The sequence below is a fragment of the Pan paniscus genome, chromosome 3, assembly GCF_029289425.2.
Source record: "Pan paniscus chromosome 3, NHGRI_mPanPan1-v2.0_pri, whole genome shotgun sequence".
NCBI lineage: Eukaryota > Metazoa > Chordata > Mammalia > Primates > Hominidae > Pan > Pan paniscus.
The window spans coordinates 142625846-142638437 of record NC_073252.2 but is presented as its reverse complement, the minus strand read 5'-3'; the positions used below and the strand labels follow the sequence as shown (position 1 = coordinate 142638437).

Here is a 12592-nt window from a genome sequence, read left to right as displayed (position 1 = left end):
CTTTTTTGTTTCCATATGAATTTTAAAATAGTTTTTTCTAATTCTGTAAAGAATGTCATTGGTAGTTTGATATTATTAAAAATAGTGTTGAATCTATAAATTGCTTTGGTTGGTGTGGCCATTTTAACAATGTTGATTCTTCTATCCCTGAGCATGGAGTGTTTTCTTTTTGTTTGTGTCATCTCTGATTTCTTTGAGCAGTCTTTTGTAATTCTCATTATAGAGATATTTTACCTGCCTGGTTGGCTGTATTCCTAGGTATTTTATTCTTTTTGTGAATGGGATTTCATTCTTTTATTCTATTGTGAATGGGATTGCATTCTTGATCTGACTCTCAGTTTGGATATTGTTGGTGTACAGAAATGCTACTGATTCTCGTACATTAATTTTGTAGCCTGAAACCTCACTGAAGTTGTGTATCAGATCAAGTAGCTTTTGGGCAGAGACCAAGGGGTTTTCTAGGTATGGAGTCATATATGCTGCAAACAGGGATATTTTTACTTACTCTCTTCCTATGTAATGATGTCTTTTATTTCTTTCTATCACCTAATTGCTCTGGTCAGGGCTTCTAGTACTATGTTGAATAGGAGTGGTGAGAGAGGGCAACTTTGTGATACAGGAGTTAAGAGAAACTCACTTAGGCAGATAGTAAGGGTATAGGAGTCCTCGGTATGGCTTTTCTTTTTAATGAAAAGCAGCCCCAAATCATTTTCTAACAAAGAGCAGCCTGGAAAGTTGAGCTGCAGACATAGACAAGCAAGCTGAGAGATCACACAGGTGAATGCTGGCAGGAACTAGGGACTAGACATGTTCAAGATGGAGGCTTCAAATTCCCTTCTCTGCCAGCCATGTGCATGGTAAGAAGCAGACAAGATGGGGCTGATCAACAGGAAAGCCCATTTGTATAAGAAGATTAGGGTGGGGTGACCAGCCTTCCCCACATGCTATGTAAATGTTATACCTGACTGAACCAATCTGTGAGCCCTACCTAAATCAGACACTGCCTCCTCAAACTGGACTATAAAACCTGACACATTTGAGGTCTGCTGGTCTTTTCTGCTTGGAGACCCCTTCCTCTATGGAGGAAGCTGTTTCTCTTTCTCTTCTCTTCTACCTATTAAACCTCCACTCCTAAACTCCTCATATGTGTCTATGCCTTAAATTTTCCTGGCATGCAACAATGAATCCCTAGCTTTTGGGGGTACAAGTGGTTTCTGGTTACATGGATGAATTGTATAGTGGTAAAGTCTAAGTAATGCACCCATTACTTGGGTAGTGCACATTGTACCCAATAGGTAGTTTTTCTTTTCTCACCCCACCTTCATCTTCCCCGCTTCTGAGTCTCCATTGTCGTTATACCACTCTGTATGCCTTTGCGTACCCGTAGCTTAGCTCCCACTTATAAGTGAGAACATACAATACTTGGTTTTTTATTCCTGGGTTACTTTACTTAGAACAATGGCCTCCAGCTCCATCTAAATTGCTGCAAAAGACATTATTTCACTCTTTCTTATGGCTAATAGTGTTCCACAGTGTATATATACCACATTTTATTTTCTACTCATCAGTTGATAGGCACTTAGATTGGTACCATATCTTTGCAATTTGTGAATTGTGCTGTGATAAACGTACATGTGCAGGTGTCTTTTTACTACAATGACTTATTTTCCTCTGAGTAGATACCCAGTAGTGGGATTGCTGGATCAAATGATAGATCTACTTTTCCTTCTTTGAGAAATCTCCGTACCGTTTTCTATGGAGTTTGTAATAATTTACATTCCCACCAGCAGTACGTATGGGTTCCTCTTTCACCACGTCCATACAAACATCTGTTGTTTTTTGACTTTTTAAATAATGGTCATTCTGGCTAGAGTAAGGCGGTATCTCATTGTGGTTTCAATTTGCATTTCTCTGAAGATTAGTGATGTTGAGCATTTTGTCATGTTTATTTGCCATTTATATATCTTGTTTTGAGAACTGTCCATTCTTGTAATTTGCTCACTTTTCATGGGATTATTTGGTTTTTTTCTTGCTGATTTGCTTGAATTTTTTGTAGATTCTGGATATTAAGTTATGGATCTTTGTCAGATGCACAATTTGGAAATATTTTCTCCCATTCTTTAGGCTGCTGGTTTACTCTGATGATTATTTCTTTCACTGTGCAGAAGCTTTTTAGTTTAATTAGTTTCCATTTATTTATTTATTTATTTATTTATTTATTTATTTATTTATTTTTGAGACAGTTTTGCTCTGTCACCCACGCTGGCTGGAGTGCAGTGGTGTGATCTCGGCTCACTCCAAGCTCAGCCTCCTGGGTTTATGTCATTCTCCTGCCTCAGCCTCCCAAGTAGCTGGGACTACAGGCGCCTGCCACCACGCCCAGCTAATTTTTTTGTAGTTTTTTTAGTAGAGACAGGGTTTCATCATGTTAGCCAGGATGATCTCGATCTCCTGACCTCGTGATCCACCCGCTTTGGCATCCCAAACTGCTGGGATTACAAGCATGAGCCACTGCACCCAGCCTTATTTTTGTTTTTGTTGAATTTGCTTTTGGGGGTCTTAGTCATAAATTTTTTGCCTAGGCCAATGTCCAGAAAAGTTTTTCTAACTTTTCTTTTAGAGGTCTTTTTTTGGTTTCTGGTCTTAGATATAAGTTTTTAATCTATATTAAGTTCATTTTTGTATGTGATGAGAGATAGGGATCCAGTTTCATTCTTCTATATGTGGCTATCCAGTTTTCCCAGCACCAATTATTGAATAGGGTGTCCTTTCCTCAATTTATATTGTGGTTTGCTTTGTCAAAGATAAGTTGGTTGTAAGTATTTGGCTTTATTTATGGGCTCTGTATTCTGTTCCATTGGTCTATATATCTGCCTTTATACCGGTAGCATGCTGTTTTGGTTACTGTAGCCTTGTAGTATAATTTGAAGTTGGGTAATGTGATACTCCAGATTTGTTATTTTTGTGTAGGATTGTTTTGCCTCTTTGGGCTCTTTTTAAATTCCATGTGAATTTTAGGATTGTTATTCTAATTCTGTGAAAATGATGTTAGTATTTTGATAGGAATTGCATTGAGTCTATAGATTGCTTTGGGTAGTATGGTCATTTTCATAATATTGTTTTAATCCAGAGCATCAGATGTATTTCCATTTTTTTGTGTCATATATGATTTATTTCAGCAGCGTTTTTAGTTCTTCTTGAAGAGATCTTTCACCTCCTTGGTTAAGTATATTCCTAGGTATTTTATTTTTTTGAGGGTGTTGTACAAGGGATTGAATTCTTGATTTGATTCTCAGCTCAATCATTGTTGGTGTATAGCAGATTCGCGTGCATTGATTTTGTAACCAGAGACTTTACTGAGTTTATTTGTCAGATCTAAGAGTCTTTTGGAGGAGTCTTCAGGGTTTTCTAGGTATATGATCATCTCATCAGCAAACAAAGATAACTTGACTTCCTCTTTCCAGTTGGGATGCCTTTTATTTCTTTCTCTTGCCTGATTGCTCTGGCTAGGACTTCCAGTACTACACTGAATAAAAGTGATGAAAGTAGGCATCCTTTCTTGTTCCAGCTTTTAGGGGAAATGCTTTCAACTTTCCCCACTCGGTATGATGTTGGCTGTGGGTTTGTCACATATGGCTTTTATTATTTTGAGGTATGTTCTTTCTATGCCTAATTTGTTGAAGGGATGCTGGATTTTAACAAATGCTTGCCCTGCATTTATTGAGATGATCATATAGTTCTTGTTTTGTTTTACTTCTGTTAATGTGCTGAGTCACAGTTATTGAACTGCATATGTTGAATCATCCCTGTATCCCTGGGATAAAATCTACTTGATCATGGTGAATTATCTTTTGATGTGCTGTTGGATTCAGTTTACTATATTTTGTTGAGGGTTTTTGCATTTATATTCACCAAGGTTACTGGTCTCTGTTTTCTTTTTTTGTTATGTCCTTTCCTGGCTTCAGTATCAGGGTGATATTGGCTTCATAGAATGAATTAGGGAGGATTCCCTCTTTCTCAATCTTTTGGAATAGTTTCACCAGGATTCACCAATTTTTCTTCGAATGTCTGGTAGAATTCAGCTGTGAATCTGTCTGGCCCAGGGCTTTTTTTGTTGTTGGCAGTTTTTTTTTTTTTTAATTACTGATTTGATTTCACTGCCTGTTATTGGTCTGTTCAGAATTTTTGTTTCTTCCTGATTCAAGCTAGAAGGGTTGTATGTTTCCAATTTCTCAATTTCTGCTAGATTTTGTAGTTTGTGTGCATAGAGGTGTTCATAGTGATCTTTTGTATTTCTGTGGTGTCGGTTGTAATGTCTCCATTTTCATTTCTGATTGAACTTTTTTGAATCTTCTTTCTTCTTTTCTTGGTTAATCAAGCCGATTCACCTGGAATCTTAATTATGACACAGGTAAGATCTCACCCACATCTCTTGATCCAGGATCCAAACATAGGCCTTAGCTAAGTAACCACAGTAGACTACATGTAAGAAAAAAGTTTTGGTTTGCCTAGTAAGTACTTTTAGACACTAATAGTGTTATCTTTTTGTGTTTAGATTGTTGTTGTTTTTTTTTCCCCCAGAGTTTGTTATGAGAATGAAGGACCTTCTTTCTATACCTTTGTCTTTCCAACAGGGCTTAGACTTGTCTTAGAGAATTATATATCAATTAATTGGTGGATTGTTGAAGACTATTCTAGGCCCTGTTGGGTTTTGTTGTGTAAATTTAAAAAGACAGTATAATGTAAGGGAAATAAACCTTCAAATTTTTTTCCTGTCTTCCTCCCTCCTTTCATACCTTCTTTTTTTTCTTTCTCTTTCTTTCTACTTTCTTTCCTTCCTTCCTTCTTTGCTTTTCTCTCTCAATTTCCCCTCCTTTCTTCCTTTTCTCTTTTCTCCCTTGATTTTTTTTCATTATAGAAATATGGGGCTGCATTTATTTGACTTTGCTTTTCTCCAAACTCTGGGAATCAAAGTACACTTTTTCCCTTTACATTGGCAGTAACTATAGCACATTAATATGAATGCTTTTTAAAAATCTAATATTGTAAATGGGTAGTGAATTAGGGGAAACACATTAATATGAGATCCTAAGTCAAAACAGGTGGAATTGAAATACTTTAAAGCAAGCTTCTGAGAAGCCAACAGAAACAGATAAAGAAATTTCTTACTATGAAACAAGGAAGTAGGGGCCGGGCACGGTGGCTCATGCCTGTAATCCGAGCACTTTGGGAGGCCGAGGTGGGTGGATCACGAGGTCAGGAGATTGAGACCATCCTGGCTAACACGGTGAAACCCCGTCTCTACTAAAAATACAAAAAATGAGCCGGGCGCGGTGGCGGGCGCCTGTAGTCCCAGCTACTCGGGAGGCTGAGGCAGGAGAATGGCGTGAACCTGGGAGGCGGAGCTTGCAGTGAGCCGAGATGGCGCCACTGCACTCCAGCCTGGGCGACAGAGGGAGACTCCGTTTCAAAAAAAAAAACAACAAGGAAGTAGAGAGACCAGTCTCCACGTATATCCATGGAGGGCAGGGGATTGTTGAAAGTAGGTGAAAACGTGAGTTCATGTCTAGTATATGATAATGTTTTGTGAGATAAGTGCAATAGACCTTCTACATGACTGCTGTGTTTGATGTTCAGCACGCATTTGAAAAACTCTGTGGACTTTGTTTTTATCAGTCAGTAGCATAGTGAGTTCAGCTAGATAATGGGCAAACTTACCAACAAAGCATGACTGCACTGTTGTATATTAAAGTCATAATCAGAAACAAATGTTTGAAAACAACATAAAAATAAATATTATCATTAATTTGGCAGTCTCGTTGTGGGAGGCAACATAAATACCTAGAAATTTGGAGCAATTAAGTCATTGTGGCCTTAATTAGCGTTTTTAAATGGATGAACAAATTTAAATAAACTTCAAATTCCCCTTCCTCTTTTATTCTTACCAGAAACAATCAATATTGTCCATTATGCCAAGAAGATACGAGGCTAGTTTGCTCTGTTAGACTTCTAATGAATTGTATCTGTATCTATGGGACAATAGTTTCAAAGAAATTTCACCACATTATCTAATTTGAAGTTTGCAGAAACGTGTCGATTATCTTTTCATCCATTTTATCAAATATGAAATAAAACACGGATGATGATTTCTTCCAAAGTCTTGACTATGGGACATTAGAACAACTACTAATTAGTAGCTACTGAGACTCTGACTCAGTTTCCACTGCTGGTTTAGTACCTTGCCACCATGTTGTTATCTAGTCCAAAGTACCTCGAACCTCAAACTATGAACACAGATTAACTTATACTCAACATTAATTTCCAGTCTAGCACATGATCCTGAATTACATTCTGAGCTCAAAGGAATGTAAGAATTGCCATACTGACCCATCCACCCCACTATTGTCTTGCTGAGACACTTTCCTGGGAAGAAAGCAATCTGAAATAATCTTTAAACTTCAGGTGTATTTCAGCTTTAGTATAAATTTAGGGCTTTTCCTCTTGCACATGTCTATAGGAGAAAGACGACAACATTTTGCTTAATCCTGCAATTCCTTATTCTAATAGTTTGGTGGTGGTTACTTTCAAAAGAGTTTGAGTAATTAATAGAATTGTCTAAACTTTTGCTACTCAGGGAGGATCTGTGGAGCAGCAGCATTGGAATTACCTGAGACCTTATGAGAAATGCAGACTACCGGGCTCCACTTCATTCTTAGTGAGTCACAAGACTCACTAAGATCTTAACAAGATCCTCAGATAACTGGTAAGAAAAAGCATTAAAACTTGAGAAGAATGGGCCTTAGAAAATGGTGTGCTAATTAACAGCATCTGAGGTTGAATCAATGGACACATCTTTTCAGAGATTTGCTGTTCTGGTGTTTTGGTTGGTGATGCTTGCTGTTCAAGGTTTTTGGCACTAGAGGGTAACACTGGGCTGAGTAGCCAATGAGCAAGCCCTTTCTTTGGAAAACAAATGGGCATCTCAAAATTATCTATTCTTAAATGTGTGTTTGGTCTTTTGTGTTAAATTTACTCTAGCTGCCGAATAACAATTGACATTTATTTAGCACAAATTATATGCCAAACACTATGTCAGGTCCTTTACATGAATCACCTTATTTTATCCTCAGATGTGCTATTTATAGTCCTACTTTAAAGATAAAGAAATTAGAGTTAAGGAAGTTCAGGATATATGTTTGTGGTCACACAGCTGAGAAAAGACAAGACTTGACAGAGTGTGGATCAGACCAGGTCTGTCTGGCTATGAGCCTGTGCTCTGATAATGGATTTCAACTACAGTACAGCCATTCTGCTCTGGCTTCTCTTGACTTCTGCAATAATCCGTCAGGGCAGGCAGATTAAAGTAAACAACTGTGACTTCATTGAACAATCAAAATAGAAGAACAAAAAATTAAATTAAAATTCTGTATGTTTTTAATGCACTTTCTTTGTAAGTGAGAACATAGTGATTATGTGCCCACGTTCTAGAGTTTTCTGTCTAATACAGGAGCCACTAGCCATATATGGCTTTTGAGTAATAGGAATGTGGCTACTATGACTGAAAAACTCAATGTTTAAATGAGTTTTTAAGTAGTTTAATTTTAATTAGTTTAACCTTAAAAAGTGATAATTCAGTCATTAGAAAGCTTTTAAGTGTGTTTTGAACAACTTGGGCATGTTTATCTACTTTTTCAGCTCTAAGTTTTATGCAAACTTTATTAAACAGATCAAATATTTTTGATGAAAATTTTGAGCTGAATTGAGATGTGCTATAAATGTAGAATACACACTGACTTCCAAAGACACTATAACAACATAACATATTTTATGACTAGTCTTGATATTGATTACATGTTGAAATAATAATATTCTCAGTGCATTGAGTTACACAAAATGTATTGTTGAAATTAGTTTTATTTGTTTATTTTTGCTTTTAAAATGTGGCTACTAGAAAATTTAAAATGATATGTCTAGTTCACATATTTCTGTGGGACAGTGCTGCTCCAGAGCCCTATTGCTGGGTTCAAATCCTCACTCTACCATTGAATAGCTGTGGGAACTTTGTGTCCCATTTCTTAATCTATAAAATGACATAAGAGTACCTATCTCATGTGGTTGTTGAGGAGGTCCAGAGAATCAATATATGTAAAGTACTTATTGGGAGACAATTCTCAATCGACCTTTTGTGTTTCTGCACATCTTGTAAGCAGAAGTTTTGAATGCATTTCTTCTGAACTAACTTTTAAAGGATGCTTGTATAACAGCCAGCCTTGGAAGACAGTGATAGCTTCTCCCTCTAATGCAAAGGTCAGGTAGGTTTGCCTACTCTCTGTTATAAAAGATTTGGGATCCCTAAGCTCAAAGTTTCTTTTCTGTAACTCAATCAACTTCCAGTGCAAATATCACCTGGTTCTTTCTGTTTCAATCTGTGAGAACTGGGGCTCAGGGAACTGGTTACTGCTTCTGACTATTCCTGTGACTAATGAACGGTCCTTTGTCTCTGACCCAGGAGTCTTATGTCTTCTGTCAGCTTCCCTGAAATTATGGCAGGCTAACTTGTTAGTTTCTAAGAGGAGTGAAATCTCAGAACTTTCACAGTTCTTGACATTTCTTTGAAGAGGTGTCTGGCACACAGCACTATATAAGTGTTAGCAATTATTACTAACTCCCACTTGTTTCCATTCAGTTTAGCTGACTTGTTACTGTACTACACCTATTATGTCCACTTCCACTTATGTAGGTATCTTTTCTTCGCTCTTTATTTGGGCCTCTGACATTCCCTCTGGCTCTACTCTATTGCTTATCTCTCACGGTTATTTCAGGTTGTATGTAGTGAAATTTTTAGAGCTGTATCTTATAGATCAGTGTAATGGATTTGATTGTCTTTAAATATTGCTCCAAAATTTGTCTCTTCCAGGATAATTTTACAAAACTAAGTATAAAAATATATGGTGGCAGTCTCATGCCCCTAGTTCCTCTGCCTGCATTTTCTCTAATTGAGGAGAGCTTGGCACCTGACAAGTACTAGCCTCCCTTTCTTCTTCCCACCAGCAATTCTCTGTATATAATGCTTTTTCTTCACTTGTACACACTCAGAAATGGGCATATACATGATCACTGTGCATAGTTTCCACTTTCGCATAATGCATTTTGACTACACTATAAAACTACTTAGAATTAAGAATTTTACTGATTTTGGTCAAAGGTGAAGGTAAAAATTTTTAGAGCAAAGAGTATGTACACTATTCTATTTGCAGTAAGCTACAGGAGCAAAAAGGAACAAAGGAAAAGGGAATATGAAACATTTCAGTATGAATTACATATAAGGGATTGTCAAACATATCACCAAAATGTTTTAACCAAATTGTCTGAATTGCTTTTAGCTCTGACTTTTGAAGTAGCCAATATTAAAGAAAAAACACCAAAAAGCTCTTTTTATATGAGCAACTAATATTTAAATTTAATTAAAATAAAATAAAATTAAGTATTCATTTCCTCAGTTGCACCAGCCACATTTCAAGAGCTTGACAGCCACACGTGACTAGTGGCTACCATATTGGACAGTGCAAGTATACAACATTTCTATCATCACAGAAGGTTATATTGGGCAGCCCTGCTCTCAGCCCTTCTAAGTGTGGCACATAAATGTGTGGGTCAGATATTTTGTGTTGTTCTTTAACAAATAGCACTAAATTTGCTTCCATAGCATTTTTGACATAATTTCAGATATGTTTACAACTCTAAGTAACATGATTATACCTTGGTGTTAGGATAAAGTTATAAAACTTTAGTTCTTTTCCCTTTCCTTTCCTTTTTTTTTTTTTTTTTTTTCTGAAGACAGAGTCACACTCTGTACCTACCCTGGAGTGCAGTGGCACAATCAGGGCTCACGGCAGCCTTGACCTCCTGGGTTCAAACAATTTTCCTGCCTCAGCTTCCCATGTAGCTGGGACCACAGGTGCATGCCACCCTAAATTTTTGTATTTTTTTGTGGAGACAGGGTTTTGCTATGTGGTTCAGGCTACTTTCAAACTCCTGAGCTCAAGCGATCCACCTGCCTTGGCCTTTCAAAGTGCTGGGATTATAGGCATGAGCCACAGCACCTGACCGTATTTCTGAAAATTCAGGACACACTGTCAATACCAAATGCTGGTGAGGATGTGGAGATCTCATTAATTGTTTGTGGGAATGCAAAATGATACAGCTACTTTGGAAGACAGTTTGGCAGTTTCTTAAAAAACTAAACATACTCTTACCATACAATTGAGCTCCTTGGTATTTACCCAAAGGAGTGACAACTATATCTGCCCAAAAACCTTCACATTGTTGTTTATAGCATGGTTGGCAAGTTTATAATTGCCAGAACTTGGAAGCAACCAAGATGTTTTTCAGTAGGTGAATGAAAAAGTAAACTGTGTTACAGGCAATGGAATAATATTCAGTGCTAAAAAGAAAAAACCCAACTATCAAAACACGAAAAGACATGGAAGAAATGTCTATTGGATAGACATTTCTAAGCAAATGGATATCACTAAGCAAAATAGCCATTCTGAAAAGGCCACACATTGTACGATTCCAACTATATGACATTCAGGAAAAGACAAACTATAAAGACAGTTAAAGAGATCAGTGGTTGGCTGGGCTTGGGGAGACACAGGGATAAATAGGTGCAGCACAGAAGATTTTTAGGGCAGTGAAACTACTCTGTATGATACCATAGTGGCAGGTACATGTCATTTTCCATTTATCACAACCCATAGAATACAGAGCTAAGAGTGAACCCTAAGGTAAACTATGAACTTTGGATGATTATGATGTGCCAATGTAAGTTCATCAATTTTAACAAATGTACCTCTTTGGTGGGGGATGTTGATAACAGGAGAGGTAGGTTATGCATATGTGGGGGGAGATGGTATACAAGATATATCTATACTTTCTTCTCAATTTTGCTATGAACCTAAGATTGCTCTAAAACATAAAGTCTATATAAAATTGGGAGAAAAAATCAATATAACACAGATGCTCATTTTCTTTGTTTTTCAAGGTCTGCATCTTCATTAAAGTATATTTATTCATAGTGATATTTTCCTTTCATTTGTTTTTCTTTTAACAGGAGTACTTTCACAGTTTTCTGTTACTGCAATGTACTATCTTGGCACAATTTACACAGTTTAAAACTAATGTATATTTTATTTATAGTACATATCACTTTAGCAACCCAGTTTTTAACAGATAGATGAATTCCAGCATACATTGAAATATTGTACTTGTTTGTGTGATTATAATGTTATTGATGAAAATAAGAACAGCAGCTGTAGTAACCACAGCAAGGATCCCCAGTGTCATGGGGATGACTGACTGCTAAGCACAAATATTGACTCTGTGCTGTTGTGTACATTCTACCCGACGAAGCACAAGCCTGGAATTAAGATGGAGACCACACCATTGTTTCCTTTTTGGAGGCAGAAGGTCATGTTTCCACTAAGTCTTTTCCAGCATTACCATTCTGCCCTCAAAGTTAAAACAGCCTATCCACCATGAATTAGATCCTTGCTCCTAAAAGTAAGGCTGTGTACCACCAGGATTAGTATAACCTCAGGGTTTGTTGGAGATCATCTGAGGCCCCAGCCCAGATGTACTAAATCAGAATTTGTGTTTTAGTGAAGTTCCCATCTGACATGAGGCACCATGGAGTTTGAGAAGCACTGTGTCAGACAATGAAAACAAGACCTCCATGAAGTCTGATGCCATTTCTGGGGCACAGTGCTGTGGTGAATTGTGTCCCTTCCCCCTCTCCCTTCCCCAAATTCATATGTTGAAGTCCAAACCCCCAGTACCTTAGAATGTGACCCTTTTGGAGAGAGGGTCTTTGCAGAGGTAATCAAGTTAAAATGAGGTCATTAGTTTAGGCCTGAATCCAGTATGATCGGTGTCCTTATAAAAAGGGAAACGTGGGCACAGAGACACATATAGAGGGAAGGTGATGTGAAAAGACACAGGGAGAAGATGGCCTGGCACAGATCCTTTCCTTACATCCCTCAGAAGGAACCAGGCCTGCCAACACTTTGATCTCATACTTCCTGCTTCCAGGACTACAAGGCAATAAATTTCTGTTAAGCCTCCCAGTGTGTGATACTTTGTTATGGTAGCCTGAGAAGACTAATATTCTTGGTTATGCTTTCTTCTGTGTCTTGAATTGACTGCCTTCTCGATGACATCAACAGAGCATTTCTGCTCTTCTACGTGCCCAGAATATGCTGTCAGGTAGGGTGCCTACAGCAGTTCTCTTGGGGACGTAATTCACAGAAGAGGCAATAATGATATTTGTGACAGTTGCAAAACCAAGCATTAGGGACCCTGAAGAGAGTGGCAGCTTCGCTGTAACATGCACTTCTTCAGCATAAAGGAAATGATGGACATGGATCAGATAATGTCTTAAAAATTTTGAGTGAGAGCTGTGGGAGACATGAATGGATTCAAGAATGAACCTACTAGATGGAAGAAACAGAAAAACGAGATTGAGAGAACATCTAAGAGGAGGCAACACCAGAACCACAGAAGAGTGGGAGAGCCAGGGCAAACAGGAGGCTGG

At 37.7% G+C, this 12592-nt stretch overlaps 1 protein-coding gene across 1 annotated transcript in view; it reads left to right on the top strand.

Annotated features, from left to right (window-relative positions):
* ANAPC10 (anaphase promoting complex subunit 10) overlaps positions 1-12592 on the top strand; it is a 458050-nt gene that overhangs the window by 340199 nt on the left and 105259 nt on the right. Inside the window, exon 6 of the transcript XR_008625236.2 lies at positions 6635-6763. The gene's annotated coding sequence lies outside the window, so the exon portion shown is untranslated. The remainder of the gene's footprint in view (positions 1-6634; positions 6764-12592) is intronic.